General features: G+C 47.1%; 1 protein-coding gene and 1 long non-coding RNA gene across 3 annotated transcripts in view; one reads left to right on the plus strand and one right to left on the minus strand.

The window, feature by feature from the left end:
* GGACT (gamma-glutamylamine cyclotransferase) overlaps window positions 1-16,631 on the minus strand; it is a 47,214-nt gene that overhangs the window by 2,248 nt on the left and 28,335 nt on the right. The gene's annotated exons all lie outside the window — the stretch shown is intronic.
* LOC138413875 (uncharacterized) lies at window positions 101-3,434 on the plus strand. Its single transcript, XR_011246250.1, has 3 exons — window positions 101-252; window positions 671-1,856; window positions 3,414-3,434. It is a non-coding gene; the product is annotated as an uncharacterized lncRNA (long non-coding RNA).

Here is a 16,631-nt window from a genome sequence, read left to right on the forward strand (position 1 = left end):
GATAAGCAAATAGAAACATATATATATATACACACACACACGTGTATATTTATATACATGAATAATCACCTGTCATCGGCTACCAAAGAGAATTCCGGTTTCAGCACTAAATTTACATTCTGGCCCTGGCAAGACGCAGCAAAACGTTAGCTGCACCTTTCTGTGTTCCTTCCTTCTTCAAGGTCCTAGAGGGTGACACTGCCTCCCTGTGACTCAGCCCAGCGACCGACCATGTCTCCAGTGAGAGAGAAGGTAAATATTTACCCCCCTTCCTGGGTCTGGGCCACAGATTATTACATAACCGACCAAAGTGATTTGTGTAAAAGTGACTCAAACAAAAATGGAAACGAAAAGTTAAATGTATGGGCCCCTCTTCCAAGCCTGGGCCCCTCTTCCAAGCCTGGCATCTAGCTGCCCCGCTTGCCCCCAGCCCTTCAGACACCGAGGGACATGGCCCCGGTGTGCCAAGCGGGCTCTGCCGCCAGTCACATGGCCAAGTGGCCCTTGGAGAAGTCACACTTAACTCATAGGACTCGACTTTCTTCCCAGCAAACACGGGCTGGTCTGGGGGTCCACCTCCTCAGGGCGTCCAGGGAGGATGGGTGGTGCCCACAGGCCATCACAGCTGCCCACTCGGGCCGACCCTTCCTCTCTGCCGCCTCGGTCTCAGCCGCCAGCCTTCAGCAGGACAGAGACAGGATGGGAGCTCTCGTTGTAGTGACTGACAGCAGAGGAAGGGCAGATCGGAGTGGTGAGGCTTAAGCGGCGGCTGCCCAGGTATGCAAGTCAAGCTGTGAATGAGGAGAGCCTGGACTCGGAGGTGCAGGGGCCGAGGAGGCGGCAGGCCCACTGCTGCTGCGGGAGGGCGTGCCTGGGAGGATGGAGAGATGGAGCGGGGGGCCTAGGGCGGGCGGGAGCCCAGCCAGCCCCGCCTTCCCTCTCCCACACTTGCATCCGCCTTCCAGCATGTTCTGGCAGTAACAACTCCAGGTCAAAGTGGGATGCACGGCTCCCACCCTCACCGGGACCGTCCCCCAGAACCCTGGTGGGCCCGCTGCCTGGTCCCTCCGGCCTGTCCCCGTGCAGCCCCCAGGGGCCTGGCCGCACACTCTCCAGGGCTCAGCCTGTTGGGGCCTGTGGCCGTGAGCCCTTGCCTCCCTTTCCAGGTGACACCCTCCCTGAGCGGCACCCACCACAGCCCTCCGTCACCCTGGTTGGCTCTCTTCGTGGCGCATGTTCTCTAAACCACTGCTTGCCTTGTTCGCTACCAGAACGTGAAGAGTTGAGAGCTCAGCGAAACGGCCCAGTCCCTCAAGGCCGAGTCTCGGGTTGGTGAGGACTGAGGCCACACAGCTGGGCCGGGGCCAGACCAGTTGACACTGGAGGTATCACATTGCTCGTCACTCCTGATCGCTGGTGTTCTCGTGTCCCCGCCCTTTGATTAGATTTTAAAGCAACACGTGTCCGTAAGATAAAGTCAAATAACTTCACAAGGAAACTAAAATCCCTACCCATTCCCACTCCCTTGAAGAGACCTGTTTAAGCCCCTGAACTGTTGTTGCATTTGGTATTTGTCTCCACGTTGTTGGTTATACCGCTGCTTCCCGATGTTTTAAATTGTCTGCCTTCCTACCCAAAGCAGGTGAGCACAGTGGTTTAAAGCACAGACTTTAGAACCAACTTCCCTGGGTTGAAATCCTGGCTCTGCCACTTATTAGCTGTGTGACTTTAGGCAAACAACTTAACCTCTCTGTGCCCCGGCTTCCTGGACTGTCAGAGGAGGCAGACAGCCACCTGCCTGGAGGACTGCTGTGGTGGTGCAGGAGTTGACACCCGGGGCCGGTCCCGCCCACTCGGTAAGGCTGCGTCAGACGTTCCTGCTATAGAGCCTGGCGCCTGCCTCTCGCCCCACATTCCTCCAATAGGCTCACATCACAATTTTTGGTCAAATCCATATTCAGTTCAGCATTAAGACTATGTAGACACTGTTCTCAGATAAGGCACATAGTGTACTATGATTAATTTCCTTTCTTGGACTTCTTGTTTTTTTTGGAATTGAAAATTACTTCGGCCTTTTTTCCTTTTTTGCGCTTTGCTCCAGTTCCTCTGACAGCCTCCGGCCTCATGTTTTCTGAAGGCACCTGAGGAACCCTTTCGGCCCTGACCCCCCGCGGCTTCCATTCCTCCCGGGAGCTGTGGCTCCCGGCGGCCTCCCTGCTCCAGCCTGGTCTGCAGTGCATCCCACGCTTCTCCCAGAGCCCTGTCCCTGCGTCCCACGGCCCCTTCTTGGTTGACTCCCTCATTTTACTGAAGCTTGTTCTTTCCCAACCTCACTTAACAGTGTAACTAGGTGAGATTTCTCACTGCTTTCTTCCAGAATTTTGAAGTCGTTTCTTCCTTGTCTTCTGATGCTCCCGTTCATGCTGAGACATCCAGGGCCATTGGGACCCACAACCACTTGTACGGGACTCAGGTTCTTCTCTGGAGGCTCCTAGGGGCTTCTTTTCGCCCTTGGATTGTGAGGTTCTATAATAAGGAGTCTCCATGTGGGATTTTTTCATTCATTGTGCCAGAAACTTCCATCTGAAGACTCATTATCTTGGGTCCTAGGAATTTTCTTCCCTCTCCTTCCTTCCTGTTCTCTTTCTGGGTCTCCAGAACTCAGATGTTGCATATCCTGGATTAATCTCCCACTTTTCTTTTTGTAGTCTATTATCTTCCAGCACTTCTATTATTTTGAAAAATATTTTTGCCACCATATTTATTTCCAAGATCTTTTTCCTGTTCCCTCATTTCGTCAGCATCCAGTTCTTTCTCAGCATAATCCCATCTCTCCTCATCATGAATTTGGAGGGGTTTTAAGTTTATCTTTCCCAGTATTGCCTCTATTTCTCCTAAATTCCTCTCTTCTCCTTGTTTTATGTTTCTTTAAGAGGTTTTCTTCAAGCATCTCAGTATCCTTGGCTGGCCTTTCACGTGGAAAGTGGGACACCATGCAGGAAGCTGTGTGTGAGGGGGAGCCTGTCGACTGGCTGGCCTGGCGTGAGGGCTGGATAATGGAATCCACAGGAATGTGGACTCCTCTCCCTCCCCGTCTTTCTTTAGGGTGCCCCTCGCCTGCACCCTTGGCTGGGCCTGGTCCTCCCGACACCAGACTTCCCGCTAAGCTTCTCCCGACAGTAACCCACCCTTGCCCTGCTGGGCAGAGGGACGGTCGGGGTCTCTGCTTCCCGCTCAAATGGCCCCCTCCTCCTTTTCCACCCCTCACCCCGCCCTCACACGACTACAGGGCAGCAGTGGGAGCTTCCCTGGCGTCCGGGGCGCTGCTGGCGGGCTCCCCAGCAGGGATTTAGGTTTCCGGTGTCTCGAGGCTGCTGAGTCAGCCAGCACTCATCTCTCTATCTATCTTCCAGAATCTCGTTGCCCTCTCCCATCTGTTGTCTTCATGGGTCACGGGGAGTGGCCTTTAGGGACAGAGCGGGGATAAAGGAGCCTGTTCCTCGCACCACTGCACCACCGGGCCTTCCCTCACGGGGCCCTGGCTCGGCCACTGTGTCCTTCTGGAGGCTCGACGTGGGACAGGAAGCAGCAGTGCCTCAGGAGCTGCTTGCTTAGACGGGTGGTGAGAAGAGTTCACTAGGGTACCGGAGACGGGAGTGTGTCGCCAAGAGAAAGCCAGTAATGTAGCAACTCTGGGGACCAGAGAGGCTGGTGACGGCCAGTTTACACTCCCACCTACAGTGCACAAGGGTTCCAATTTCTCCACATCCCCACTGGTACTTATTTCCTCCCTTCCTCCCTTCTCTCTCTTTTTTTATAGTGGCCATCCTAAAGGGTGTGGGGTGGTATTTCACTGTGGGTTTTTTTAAATTTTTTTATTGGAGTATAGTTGATTTACAATGTTGTGTTAGTTTCAGGTGTACAGCAAAGTGATTCAGTTATACATATTCATATATTCATTCTTTTTCAGATTCTTTACCCATATTGGTTATTACAGAATATTGAGGAGTTCCCTGTGCTATACAGTAGGTCCTTGTTGGTTATCTATTTTATATATAGTAGTGTGTGTATGTTAATCCCAAACTCCTAATTTATCCCCCCCCCCCCGTTTCCCCTTTGGTAACCATAATGTTTTTGAAATCTGTGAGTGTTTTTCTGTTTTGTAAATAAGTTCATTTGTATCATTTTTTTAAATGAGAGTCCACATGAGTGATATTATATATGTCTTTCTCTTTCTGATTTACTTCACTTAGTATGATCATCTCTTGGTCCATCCATGTTGCTGCAAATGGCATTATTTCGTTCTTTTCTATGGCTGAGTAATATTCCATTGTATATACATACTACATCTTTTTTATCCATTCATCTGTCGATGGACATTTAGGTTGCTTTCATGTCTTGGCTATTGTAAATAGTGCTGCAGTGAACACTGGGGTGCATGTATCTTTTCGAATTATGGTTTTCTTTGGATATATGCCCAGGAGTGGGATTGCTGGATCATATATTAGTTCTATTTTTAGCTTTTAAGGAACCTCCATACTGTTCTCCATAGTGGTTCTACCAATTTACATTCCTGCCAGCAGTGTAAGGGGGGTTCCCTTTTCTCCACACCCTCTCCAGCATTTATTATTTGCAGACTTTTTGATGATGGCCATTCTGACCTGTGTGAGGTGATACCTCATAATAGTTTTGATTTGCATTTCTGTGATTACCGACGTTGAGCATCGTTTCATGTGCTTTTTGGCCACGTGTATGTCTCCTTTTGAGTGTCTATTTAGGTCTTCTGCCCATTTTTTGATCGGGTTGTTTGTTTTTTTGATATTGAGCTGCATGAGCTGTTGTACTTTGTTGTTGTTTTGTTTTTTTTTGCGGTACGCGGGCCTCTCACCGCCGTGGCCTCTCCTGCTGCGGAGCAACATGCTCCAGACGCGCAGGCCCAGCGGCCGTGGCCCACAGGCACAGCCGCTCCACGGCATGTGGGATCCTCCCAGACCGGGGCACGAACCCGTGTCCCCTGCATCGGCAGGCGGACCCTCAACCACTGCGCCACCAGGGAAGCCCGAGCTGTTGTATATTTTGGAGATTAATTCCCTTGTTGGTCACTTCGTTTGCAAATATTTTCTCCCATGCTGTGGGCTGTCTTTTCATTTTGTTTCATCGTGAGTCTTAATTTGCATTTCTGTAATGATTAGTGATGTTGAACATCTTTTCATGTTGGCCATTGCATATCTTCTTTGGAGAAATGTCTCTTCAAGTCCTTTGCCTGTTTTTTCTTTTGTTGTTGTTTTGTTTTGTTTTATTTATTTTGGTTGCGCTGGGTCTTAGTTGCAGCAGGCAGGGCTCCTTAGTTGTGGCTCGCCGGCTCCTTCAGTTGCAGCTCACTGGCTCCTTAGCTGTGGCATGCAAACTCTTAGTTGTGGCATGCATGTGGGATCTAGTTCCCTGACCAGGGCTAGAACCCATGTCCCCTGCATTGGGAGGAGGATTCTTAACCACTGTACCACCAGGGAAGCCCTGGTGCCTGTTTTTTAATCAGACTTTTTTTCTTTGTTGAGTTACTGGAGTTCTCTGTATCTTCTGGATATTAACCTCTTATTAGATATATGATTTGCAAATATTTTCTCCCATTTCATAGGTTGAGGTCACCTTTTTACTCTGTTGATTGTGTTTTTTGCTGCACAGAAGTTTTAAATTTTGATGTCACCCAATTCTTGCTTTTATTGCCTGTCATTCTGGTGTCATATCCAAGAAACCCTTGCCAAGCCCAGTGTCATGAAGCTTTTGCCCTGTGTCTTCTCCTAAGAGTTTTATAGTTTAGCTCTTACGTTGAGCACTTTTATCCATGTTGAGTTAATCTTTGTATACAGTGTAAAGTAAGGACCCAACTTCATGCTTTTGCATATAAATATCTAGTTTTCCAATTGTTGAAAAGACCATCTGTTCCCTGTTGGTCTTTCCACCTTTGTCAAAAATCATTTGACCATATATCTAAGGATTTATTTCTGGGTTATTTCTGCATTCTCTATTGTGTTCAATTGATCTACATATCTGTCTTAATGTCAGTATCATGCTGTTTTGATTGCTGTAGCTTTGCAGTATGTTTTGAAATCAGGACATATGAGACCTCCAACTTTATTGTTTTTTTGTTTTTTCCTCAAGATTGCTCTGCTCACTTGGGGTCCCTTGAAATTCCATATGAATTTCAGGATGGGTTTTTTTTGGGGTTTTTTTTTCCTGAAAGAAACACTATTGGGAATTTTGACAAGAATAGCATTAAATCTGTTTAGGTGGTACTGACATCTTAACAATATTAAGTCTTCCAATCCATGAAGAGGTCTTTCTATTTAATTTCTTTCAACAATGTTTTGTAGTTTTCAGTGTACAAGTCTTTCATCTCCTTGGTTAAGTTTCCTAAGTATTTTATTCTTTTTGATGTTATTGTAAGTGGAATTGTTTAAAAAACTTTTTTTGGATTGTTCATCATTAATGTATTGAAATGCAACTGACTTTTGTACACTGATTTTGTACCCTGCAACTTTGCTGAATTCATTTACTAGTTTTAATAGTTTTCTTGTAGAAATGTTAGGATTTTCTACATAAGATCATGTGGACAGACAGAATCCTTCTTCTTCCTTTCCAATTTGGATGACTTTTATTACTTTTTCTTGCCTGATTGTCCACGTATAACTTTTATCACTATATTGAATAAAAGTGGTAAAAGCAAACATCCCTATCTATAAAGCTTTTTCACCATTAAGTGTGATGTTAGCTATGGGCTTGTCATATACAGCCTTTATTAGGCTGAGGTAATTTCCTTCTATTCCTAGTTTAAGTGTTTTACCATGAAGTGGTGTTGAATCTTGTCAAATGATTTTCTGTACCAATTGAGATGATAGTTCTTTTTTCCTTCATTCTGTTACAGTAGTGTACTATAGGGCTTCCCTGGTGGCGCAGTGGTTGAGAGTCCACCCGCCGATGCAGGGGACACAGGTTCATGCCCCGGTCCAGGAGGATCCCACATGCTGTGGAGTGGCTGGGCCCGTGAGCCATGGCTGCTGAGCCTATGCGTCTGGAGCCTGTGCTCCACAGCAGGAGGCCACAGCAGTGAGAGGCCCGCGTACTGCAAAAAAAAAAAGGTAGTAGTGTACTATATTGACTGATTTTCATATGTTGAACCATCCTTGCATTCCAATAAATCCCCCTTGGTCATGGTATATGATCCTTTTGTGTTATTGAATTCTCTTTGCTAGTATTTTGTTTAGAATTTTTGCATCAATCTTTGTCAGAGATATTAGTCTGTACTTTTCTTATAGTGTCTTCTTCTGCCTTCGGTTATCAGAGTTGTGCTGGCCTCATTGAATGAGTTTGGAAGTGTTTCCCTCCTTTTAAATTTTTGGGAAGAGTTTGAGGAGAACTCATGCTGATTCTCCTTACATGTTTGGTAGACTTCACCAGTGAAGCCAGCTGGTTCTGGAATTTTCATTGTGGAGAGACTTTTGATTACTGAGTCAATCTTCTTACTAGTTATAGGTCTGTTCAGATTTTCGATTTCATCATGATTCAGTCTTAGTAAGGTATGTGTTTCTAGGAATTTATCCATTTCATTTAGGTTACCAATTTGTTGCCATACAATTGTTCACAGTATTCTCTTACAATCCTTTATATTTTTGTAAAATGGGTTTTAACGTTCTTTCATTTTTTAGTTATTTGCATCTTCTCTTTTTTCTTAGTTAATCTAGTTAAAAAGTTTGTTGCTCTTTTAAGAAAATCAACTCTTGGTTTCATTGATTTTTCTCTATTCACCTCTGTTCTCATCTGTATTATTTCCTTCCTCTGCTAGCTTTGGGTTTAGTTTTTCTTTGTCGTGTTCAGCTGATTTCCAAGGGCTGCTGTGAAGGTCACAGCCATCAGAATATGTGAAAAGACTATTTCATTGGCCAGATCCGCTCAGACCACAGCCAGGGCTAACTCAAAATATGCCTGTGATTCACTCAGGCCAGAAACAAACACACTGGGCCCCTCCTGACACACACCTCTGGGCCAGGCTACGAGAGGGCAGCACTGCCGCTGCAGAAGGGAATGCTACCTTCTGAGGCTCATACATTACAGTCTGTCTTCCACCCCATTCTCCTCCTGCCATGTAGTAGTTCCTTCCACGGCAATGGGTTATGGTTGGCGTCTTGAATAAAATGCAAGTACTTGATTCAATAAATAACGGATAGAAACAGCTGTAGGTGAGCCATTTGGGCTTTTCCAGAGCAACTTGAAGAGTGCCCATCAGGAGCGGTTGCATCTCTGCTTTAATGTGAAGTAGATGCTCCCAGGTAGGCCTGTTCTAGGACACTGATGGTCAGGTCAGGCCAGCCCCTGCAGGGAACATCATTGGGCTGGATGGCCATTAAAGGGCACAGTGCACACACGTAAGTGTAAAGAAGGACACTGTGGTACAATGACAGGCCTGAATCAAATTCCCACCTCCACCACCTAACAAACAACGGTGGGTCTCTGGGAACGTTATTTAAACTCTCTGAACTTCTATGCCTGTTCTTTAAAACTGCATTCATCCTGCCTCCCTAAGAGCTAATCACTACTGACTGCCAACTGTGGGTCAGGCCTCAGGACCCGATGAAGGTTAATTAAGTCCCTTTTCCCCTTGACCCTGTTCCCGCCTAAGTTCTCCATCCCAACTCCTTCCTTTATAAAGATCTTATATATCTACTAGCTTATATTCTTCTCAAGGAAGCCCCTTATAAATAAAACAAAAAGAACATTCTACATAATAAATGGGAGAGGGAATCAAGCCGTATCAAGCATTAGTTGTGGCCTTCATTTTTCAGAGCCAAAGCAAATACCTGGGAAGGTGATTGATATTACATAGAAATGATCATGGTTAAGCCACAGGGTGTTGATTCCAACTCTGTAGAAAATCAGTTCAGTAACTTTCTTCCACAGAAGATGATAGCTTATTTCCATTAAAAAAAAAAAACAAAACCTGGCAATAAAAATTTAAACTTTTCTAGGAAATAATGTAGCCTCATAGAATGATCAAATTATAGTTTTCTACATTTTATCTACTGAATTTTATCCTTTATAATAATAGTTTGAGAATACTACTTATGTAATAGAAAACTAATATTCTGCATTTCTGGCTCCTTTCACAAGAAAAACATCATTACCTTTCTGATTATGTTTTGAACAACAAACACAGATCCTTCAGGAAGAGCCTCATCCCTGTGGGGATTGAGAAAGGATCAGAGTTAAGCACTGAAACAAGCAATTAAGTCCCATTAGAGGATTAAGGCACTCATGTTCACTTTGAGTCAGAAAAATGAATTGTGAATAAAATCATGTACAACCAAGAGGTTACTTGTCAAAGTTAATAAATTAGATAACTGGAGGGCAAAGTGGAAAGCACAGAAGTTGAGTGGCCACATGAGCACCGGCGAGGAAACTGGTTTTTGTATTCAAAACTGGGTTTTGAATTCACCGGACAAGATCCACCATCTCAAGATGCCGTAGCAACGTGGGACGGGGTGGGGGTTGCCACATGGTGCTGTCTTTAATAGGTGCATTCCATGAAGAGAAAGCCTAAAGGCGTTTCCACCCTATTATGTCACCACCCCCCATGCATAGATTTCCCTATAATATCTTATTAATAAAAGACTCTGTGGAAGAGACATACAAGATATATTAACATTCAACTTGATGCATTTTACTTTTGGGTTTTAGAACTGATTCTAAATGAACTCAAGCGATGCCTTTGCAAGCAACTTTCCTGATTGGGAGGCCCTGCTGTGATCAGGACTTAGTCACTCTCCCCTTGGGAGTCTCAAAGCCCAAAAGCTGAACCCTTGTCTCAAACCCAACTAGTTAGGAATAATGTGGACATCCAGGGGTCAGCCCAGAGGTGGAAGAGGCTCAGAGAGAGTCTCAAAAAGTTTTATTTCAGCAAAATTTGGTTAGTTTAACATTGTCAATATTTAAGAAAACAAAAACACTCATGGAAATGTCCATCTGGCCTGGCACTGCTTGAAATGCCTCTGTCACTTATTCAGCAGTTTTCTTACTGAAACACAGTCCATCTAGAGTTTCATATTTCATCGCTGAAGCAGAAATTGAAAGTCATTATGAGTCCTTCGCATAATTATTGGGGTTTTCCTGCTTAATATTTTTTCTTAGCCACCTGGTGGCAAGAGTGTAAAAGGCAGGACTTAATTTTAGAGTTTAATCTGCTAGTTTACAAATTAACTATTGCACACACTGGGACCATATTTAGAAACACACACACATACCAGCTGCCAAAGGATTTAAATGGACACCAGCTTCTAACGTGAAAACAACCTTTAAAAATGAAAAAAGGTGTCTACACAAAAATATTCATCCTGTATTAATATTTAATGACAGGAGGAAATGCTAGACAGCTGGAAATGATGACATACAGATTTTACTGTTTTCTCTAAGTGATAAATCCTTAAGCCGTGAACACTGCCTGCCTGCTGTAGAGGTCAGACTGTGCTAGAAAAGACAGGTGAAACGACCGGCTTCGGTCGCACCAAGTTACGGCTCTGCCGCTCGCCCCTGTCTGGACACCCAGCAGCCCCGCATCTCTGCCTCCCCGCCTGCCTCCTGTATAAGTAGCTTTTCTCGTTCAACATCGTGTGTCAAAGTTGACTCCCACCGAACCCGTGATGGCCCCTGTCACAGCGAGGACCAGCTTCAGCGAAGCCATGCGCTGCCCCGGAAGCCATGCGCTACCTCGTGTGGCCACGGGCCCGGGCATGGCCTCAGCCGACGTTACTCAGGGCCGCCGAACATCGGTAAAAGGCACGTGTGATGTGTGCTCGTTTCTCCTTGTATAGGAACCGCTGTCCCTTCCTACTGTAACGTTCCTGTCCCTGGAGAGACGCCTGAGTGTGTGCTATAGTTACACAGTCATTCTTCAGAGGTTTCTAGGGCTGTAGGAAACAGGTGAAAAAACAAACCGCCTCGACCTCTGCCCTGGAGCTCGGTCAGCCTCTCCTGGGCCGGGCGCTTCCAGGGAGGCCGCGCGTCCTGTGGCCGCTTTGATGCTCCCCCCTCGCACTGCCTTCTTTGCAACAGCCGCCAGGGCTTCCTGCCCACCGCCCCGCTGGAGACCCCAGAAACGTGTATGGCAGGACACCCTTCTGACGTGAGCCCAGCAGCCCGGGCGACGCAGTGCCTCTGAAATCCAGAGGCTGGGTCCACACTCGCAGTCTCCCCAGACTCCGAGCGTTCGCGGGTCCGCGAGGACAAGCGGCGCGTCCCGGTCCTGATGCCCCACGGGGCCTCCGAGTGCTGCCTGGCAACCGTCCCGCGGGCTTTTTACGCTTTGCCCACACCAGAAGTTCTTAGAAGAAAAAGAAAACTTTTAATGCCACACCATTTTAAAGGCCACTGTGTTGCCATCTTTTAAACATACAGTGACCACTAGGGAGATGTGATGGTCGGCCGCCGCCAGGCGCACTCTGAGGTCCGTCAGGAGCAGCTGGACAGGCCTGGCGCCGTCGGGAAAGGGCCGTAGGGGACGGTGGGATGCGGAGCGGGCGGCTGCAGCGGAGGCGCTGCCCGCGGCGGGCTCCCAGGCACCGGGAGGCGCGGCCGGGGGAGCACCGCTCGTGTCCTGGCGAGTCGGACCCCCGGAACAGTCCTCATCACCAAGAGCCCACCTGCCCGGTGGGCGCGGCTTCAGGCTCAGAGGGGAAAATATGAATAATGCCACCCCCAGGACTGAGAGCATTTTTACCGTGTTAGATGCTAGATGCTTCGCTTACGCTAACACTCAAAGCGAGATCGCCTCACTCCCCACCGCTGTCCAGTTTACAGACGGGGAAACTAGGAGATGAAACGCGATGTACACAGATGGCCAGGCTGAAGACCTGCTTTCACGCCCCTCCCTGCCCTGCAGGGGCTCCGCCAGCTCCAGGAGGAGGTGTCCTCTCCTGCCTCCTGCGCAGACGCAGAACAGGAACAACTCCCAGCCCCCGAAGGGCCCCCGGCAGCCATGGCCCGGGAACACCCCCCACCAGGTTCCATTTCCATCCTCGTCCCTAAGGTGCCCGCAGGTGCGGAGCACACACCAGGGTAGCCTGCCCGGGGAATGTGCACCCAGAAGCGGTCCCTATCCCAGGACAGTTAGCAGTCGTATCTGGACGTGTGTTGCGTAAGTGATGAGGGCACGAGCGCCTACTAGCCAGGAGAGGAGGTCCGTGCAGCCCCAGCGGCTCACCGTGTTCCCCACGACCCAGAAGCACAGGATCCCGGCGGACCCACGACCGGTGGGATCAGCGAGACTCAGCAAGGCCGAGGCGCGAGCTACATCGACACCTGGCGCAGCCGGGAGAGGCCACCTTTCCATTCCAAGCAGAACCGGCTCTGAACGCAGGAAGGACGCAACAACGGCGTTCATAGAAACACCAGCAGGCCAGAAACTCTACCCTCTCCTTCCTTCCTTGGGTGCCTCTCCCAACAGGCCAGCCACACACACGAGACACACATGGGGGGCAAGGGCGACCCCCAGAGCCCCCGGGTTCCCGTCCGCAGTCTCCGCTCCAGCACCAGGCGCCGAAGGCGGACAGTGTTGGTAGAGTTGGCATATGTCAAGAAGGGAAATCAATATAGTTGAGGCAGTTTTGAGCAGAGCTTCCAGTTCTGGTAAGAATAAAGTACATAGGTGTGCACAAGTTACAAAATACTGTCATACATATGAGTTAAGTGTTCCTATGTTTGCATTTAAACTTAAAATTGAAGTTGCGCAACATAAAGATAAATGAAAAACTCAAGGCTGAGAATGCAGTATAACAATAAATAATAAAATAATATATAATTAAATAAAATATAAATAATAAAATAGCAACTGAAAAACACCATGACAAGTCAAGAGAGACTGAAGAAAGGAAAAGGCTGCCTATTTTAGGAACTTCAACAGTACCTTCTCCTGCCTTCTGAACAAGGGACCCCGCATTTTCATTTTGCACTTTGTCTTGCCTGGAATCATTCTTTCTAAACTGTTTCTTGGAATCACAAAGCTCCTCAAGGGTGGGGGGCCTAAACTTCATTTCACATCTTCCACGTCAGCCAGCACAGTTCAGTGCGTGCAGTAGCCACTTAATAAACACTTGCTGCGGTAAGCCAAGGGATTTCCCTCTCGGTCCAGATTCCCAAAGAGGTCCCGCAGGCCTTCAGCCTGTTTGGAATCTCTCAATTTCTCTATCACAAAAACCACAGGTTCAGATACTGCTCAGGGTGCAAAATCGATGGACGTCACATTCAGTCCTGTGGCTCCACCAGCACTTCCTTCAGATGCCCAGACACGGATGCAAGGGCCAGGGAGGGTGAAGTGCTCTGGACTCAGACTGTGACTCAGGGCCAGGCACTGCCTCCCAGCCTTCCCGGGAGCAGCAGTAAACATCCATGCCCGACAAAAGCTTCATCCAGAAGCTGCAAAACCAACCTCTAGGGACAGTACTTGGACCAGCCAGTATGGGGTCAGGGTATTTCTTATCTCTATTAGGACAGTAGTTCCATGGGCGTATACATTTGTCAGAATCATCCATCTGTACTTAATGTGAGTTTTCTTGTGTGTAAATCACACATCAAGGAAAGTTGAGCTAAAAAAAAAGATTAAATGGGATCATGGAAAGAAGGCAATCCGTAGGCTACTCACTCCGTAATTACTACCAGTTTACATTTTTATCTGAGTTCAACACACTTCACAATCCCTAATCAGCAGCAAAAACTTAACATCTTTCATTTCGATTTCCACCATCATCTGAGTATTTCCAAAGTATTTCTAAAACAGCTTTGTAGTGGCCTCCCTTAAACTCAATTATTTTCTGGAACCCAACAAACAATGAAACAAGACAGACTTCTCTGTGACTGTTACCTGGGTTCCTGGAAGGAGGGCAGTGGAAAGGCAGAGAAGTCCTAGGTGTGGCCCAGGACACAGGGGCCTCCGAGGGGCGGGGAATGGGATTAAGATCGGGCCTCGCCAGCTGTCATCAGCCACCCAGGGCCCGTCTGCACTGGCTGCTGACCAAGCAGAGACTTCCCACAGTTGCCCCCTAGGAAACGCAGCAAATGCTTTGCCTTTTAGAATGTTTTTTGCAGGCCTGCTAGAGGAGCAGCTTTTAACTTGCTTCCTGGCAGTTGCTCAAAGCATGTTTACTCTGCCTGGAGCAAGTCAACGGGGAAGAGCCAGGAATCTAGGTCTGCCCCCAGCCCCACCCCCTCTGCAGGGCACCGGAAGGGCCAGCAGGTCTGGGTGAAGGCAGGTAACTCCCACCCTACATTGTATGCCCCCCAAAGATCTTTTTTTTCCTCTTGAAGACAACTCAGGCAGAAAGCAGAGGAGGGAACGGGAATGACAACCCATTAGTGGACAATTTAAAAGGTTTCGTCTTTCAGAAACATTTTAAGGCTGAAATGTGTAACTTAAAATGATTTTTATTTGACTCTTTTGCTTTCCTAGGTGAGAAATGGGAGTTTGGGAACGTAACTTTAAGTTAGAAGCAGCACAGAAGAACAATTAGAAAATATCACACAAAGCCATTCATTCCCTCCTAGGTCGCTGGCTAACAAAATGTCCTAAAAAGAAGATAAATACACCCATTTCAACAACTCCTAGATAACCATTTTAGAAGTCAGGCCTACCCGAAAGTGAATAAAGTAGTTACAAATGCAGGTAAGGCCCTGGCGAGGCTAGGCCCCCTGTATTTAATGTAATATTTCATAGCTTTGGAGGAACAAGAGGGATCAAAGGTCAAAGCCAGGCCACTGCCAACCTCACCCAGGCCAAGGGGGCAAGGCCACAGCAGGTGGTGGGAGATGTGGGCAACAGGAGCTTGGCTACCATCGAGAGCCGGCCAGTGGCCAACACTGTGGGACAGAATGAATTAGTTGGGAAGGCTCTGGCAGATGACCGCCAAAAACGACTGCAAGACGTCAAACGTCAAACGTCAAACCCCGGGAGACAGCACCTCCACTACAAAGGGAACCCCGAGCACCGCTCAGAAACCACCAGCACAGGGGCCCCAGCTGGTCGGCACTGCCGGCCCCAGCAAATCAGGAACAACACGAACTCCGTTTCCAGGGGCTCTGGAATCCAGGACTCGATGCTTGCGGTAGCGATAACAGATTCACCTTCAGAATTACCTTTTGCTAAGATTATTATTAAAAACCAGCTTAAGTTCTCTAACAAGATGTTGGCTACCTAGAGGCAGTCAGGTGGCCAAGAGGAGTGCGAACTAGAAAAGCCAATGCCTTCCTCAGAGTGCCTGAAGGAGGAACCACTCCCCACACACACATAACTCCAGTTTTAAAGACTTTTTTAAAAAGAAGCCTTTTAAAAAATGAAAACACAGAACTCAAAATTAAGCCTGATGGGTTTTTTGATTAATTAAGTGTTCCCAAAGCATTCAAATCCTTTCAGTGCTTTTCTAACCCAAGTAAAATTCAACTAAAACAGCTGAGAGAGAAGTTAAAACTCTGAATTACAAGTAAAAAGGGAGTAAGGGAGGAACTTAAGGGCATGTTGCTGAACATGCTTTTATTTTTTATTTATTTATTTTTCTAACACCTTTATTGGAGTATAATTGCTTTACAGTGGTGTGTTAGTTTCTGCTGTAGAACACAGTGAATCAGCCATACGTATACGTATGTTCCCATATCTCCTTCCTCTTGCGTCTCCCTCCCACCCTCCCTATCCCACCCCTCTAGGTGGTCACAAAGCACCGAGCTGATCTCCCTGTGCTATGTGGCTGTTTCCCACTAGCTATCTGTTTTACATTTGGTAGTGTGTATATGTCCATGCCACCCTCTCACTTCATCCCAGCTTACCCTTCCCCCTCCCCGTGTCCTCAAGTCCATTCTCTACGTCTGCATCTTTATTCCTGTCCTGCCCCTAGGTTCTTCAGAACCATTTTTTTTCTAGATTCCATATATATGTGTTAGCATACGATATTTGTTTTTCTCTTTCTGACTCACTTCACTCTGTATGACAGACTCTAGGTCCATCCACCTCACTACAAATAACTCAATTTCATTTCTTTTTATGGCTGAGTAATAGTCCGTTTGAACATGCTTTTAAATACTTTACATAAAGTGGATCCATTTACTCACATTCCCGTGAGTCCTGAACATGCAGCTGGTCACTGCTCGCTGACGGAAGTCAATACTTTGAGTCCAGAATTCCCAGAAAAATATATTTTGTTGGAGTGACTGGGGCTTTGAAGGAACTGAATGCACTAAACCAAGTAAATCCAACCCTCTTAGAAACTATATCCCCACCCAAACAAGCAAAGCAAAAACCTACCTTAAAAGCTACTGGGACCGGCTGGAGGCTGACACCAGCCTTCCCCGGTTTCACACACCTCGGCCTCTGGTGTTTTGGGGCGGATCCCAGGACCCGAAATATTACTAAAAAGCCCAATTTGGTCTATACTTGGCTTCTGAAAAGCACTTAAAAGACAACACGTGGTCCACTCCTAGGAGAGCAAAATCCAGTTAAAATGTAAAAATCCCTTGTTAGCGCTCTGTGGTCATCAGAGAAGAGACGCTGCTACATTCAGTTTAATCACTTTTTCAAACTTGTTTCAAAAACAACAGAACTGTTT

Source organism: Delphinus delphis, chromosome 18, assembly GCF_949987515.2.
Source record: "Delphinus delphis chromosome 18, mDelDel1.2, whole genome shotgun sequence".
In the NCBI taxonomy this organism is placed as follows: domain Eukaryota; kingdom Metazoa; phylum Chordata; class Mammalia; order Artiodactyla; family Delphinidae; genus Delphinus; species Delphinus delphis.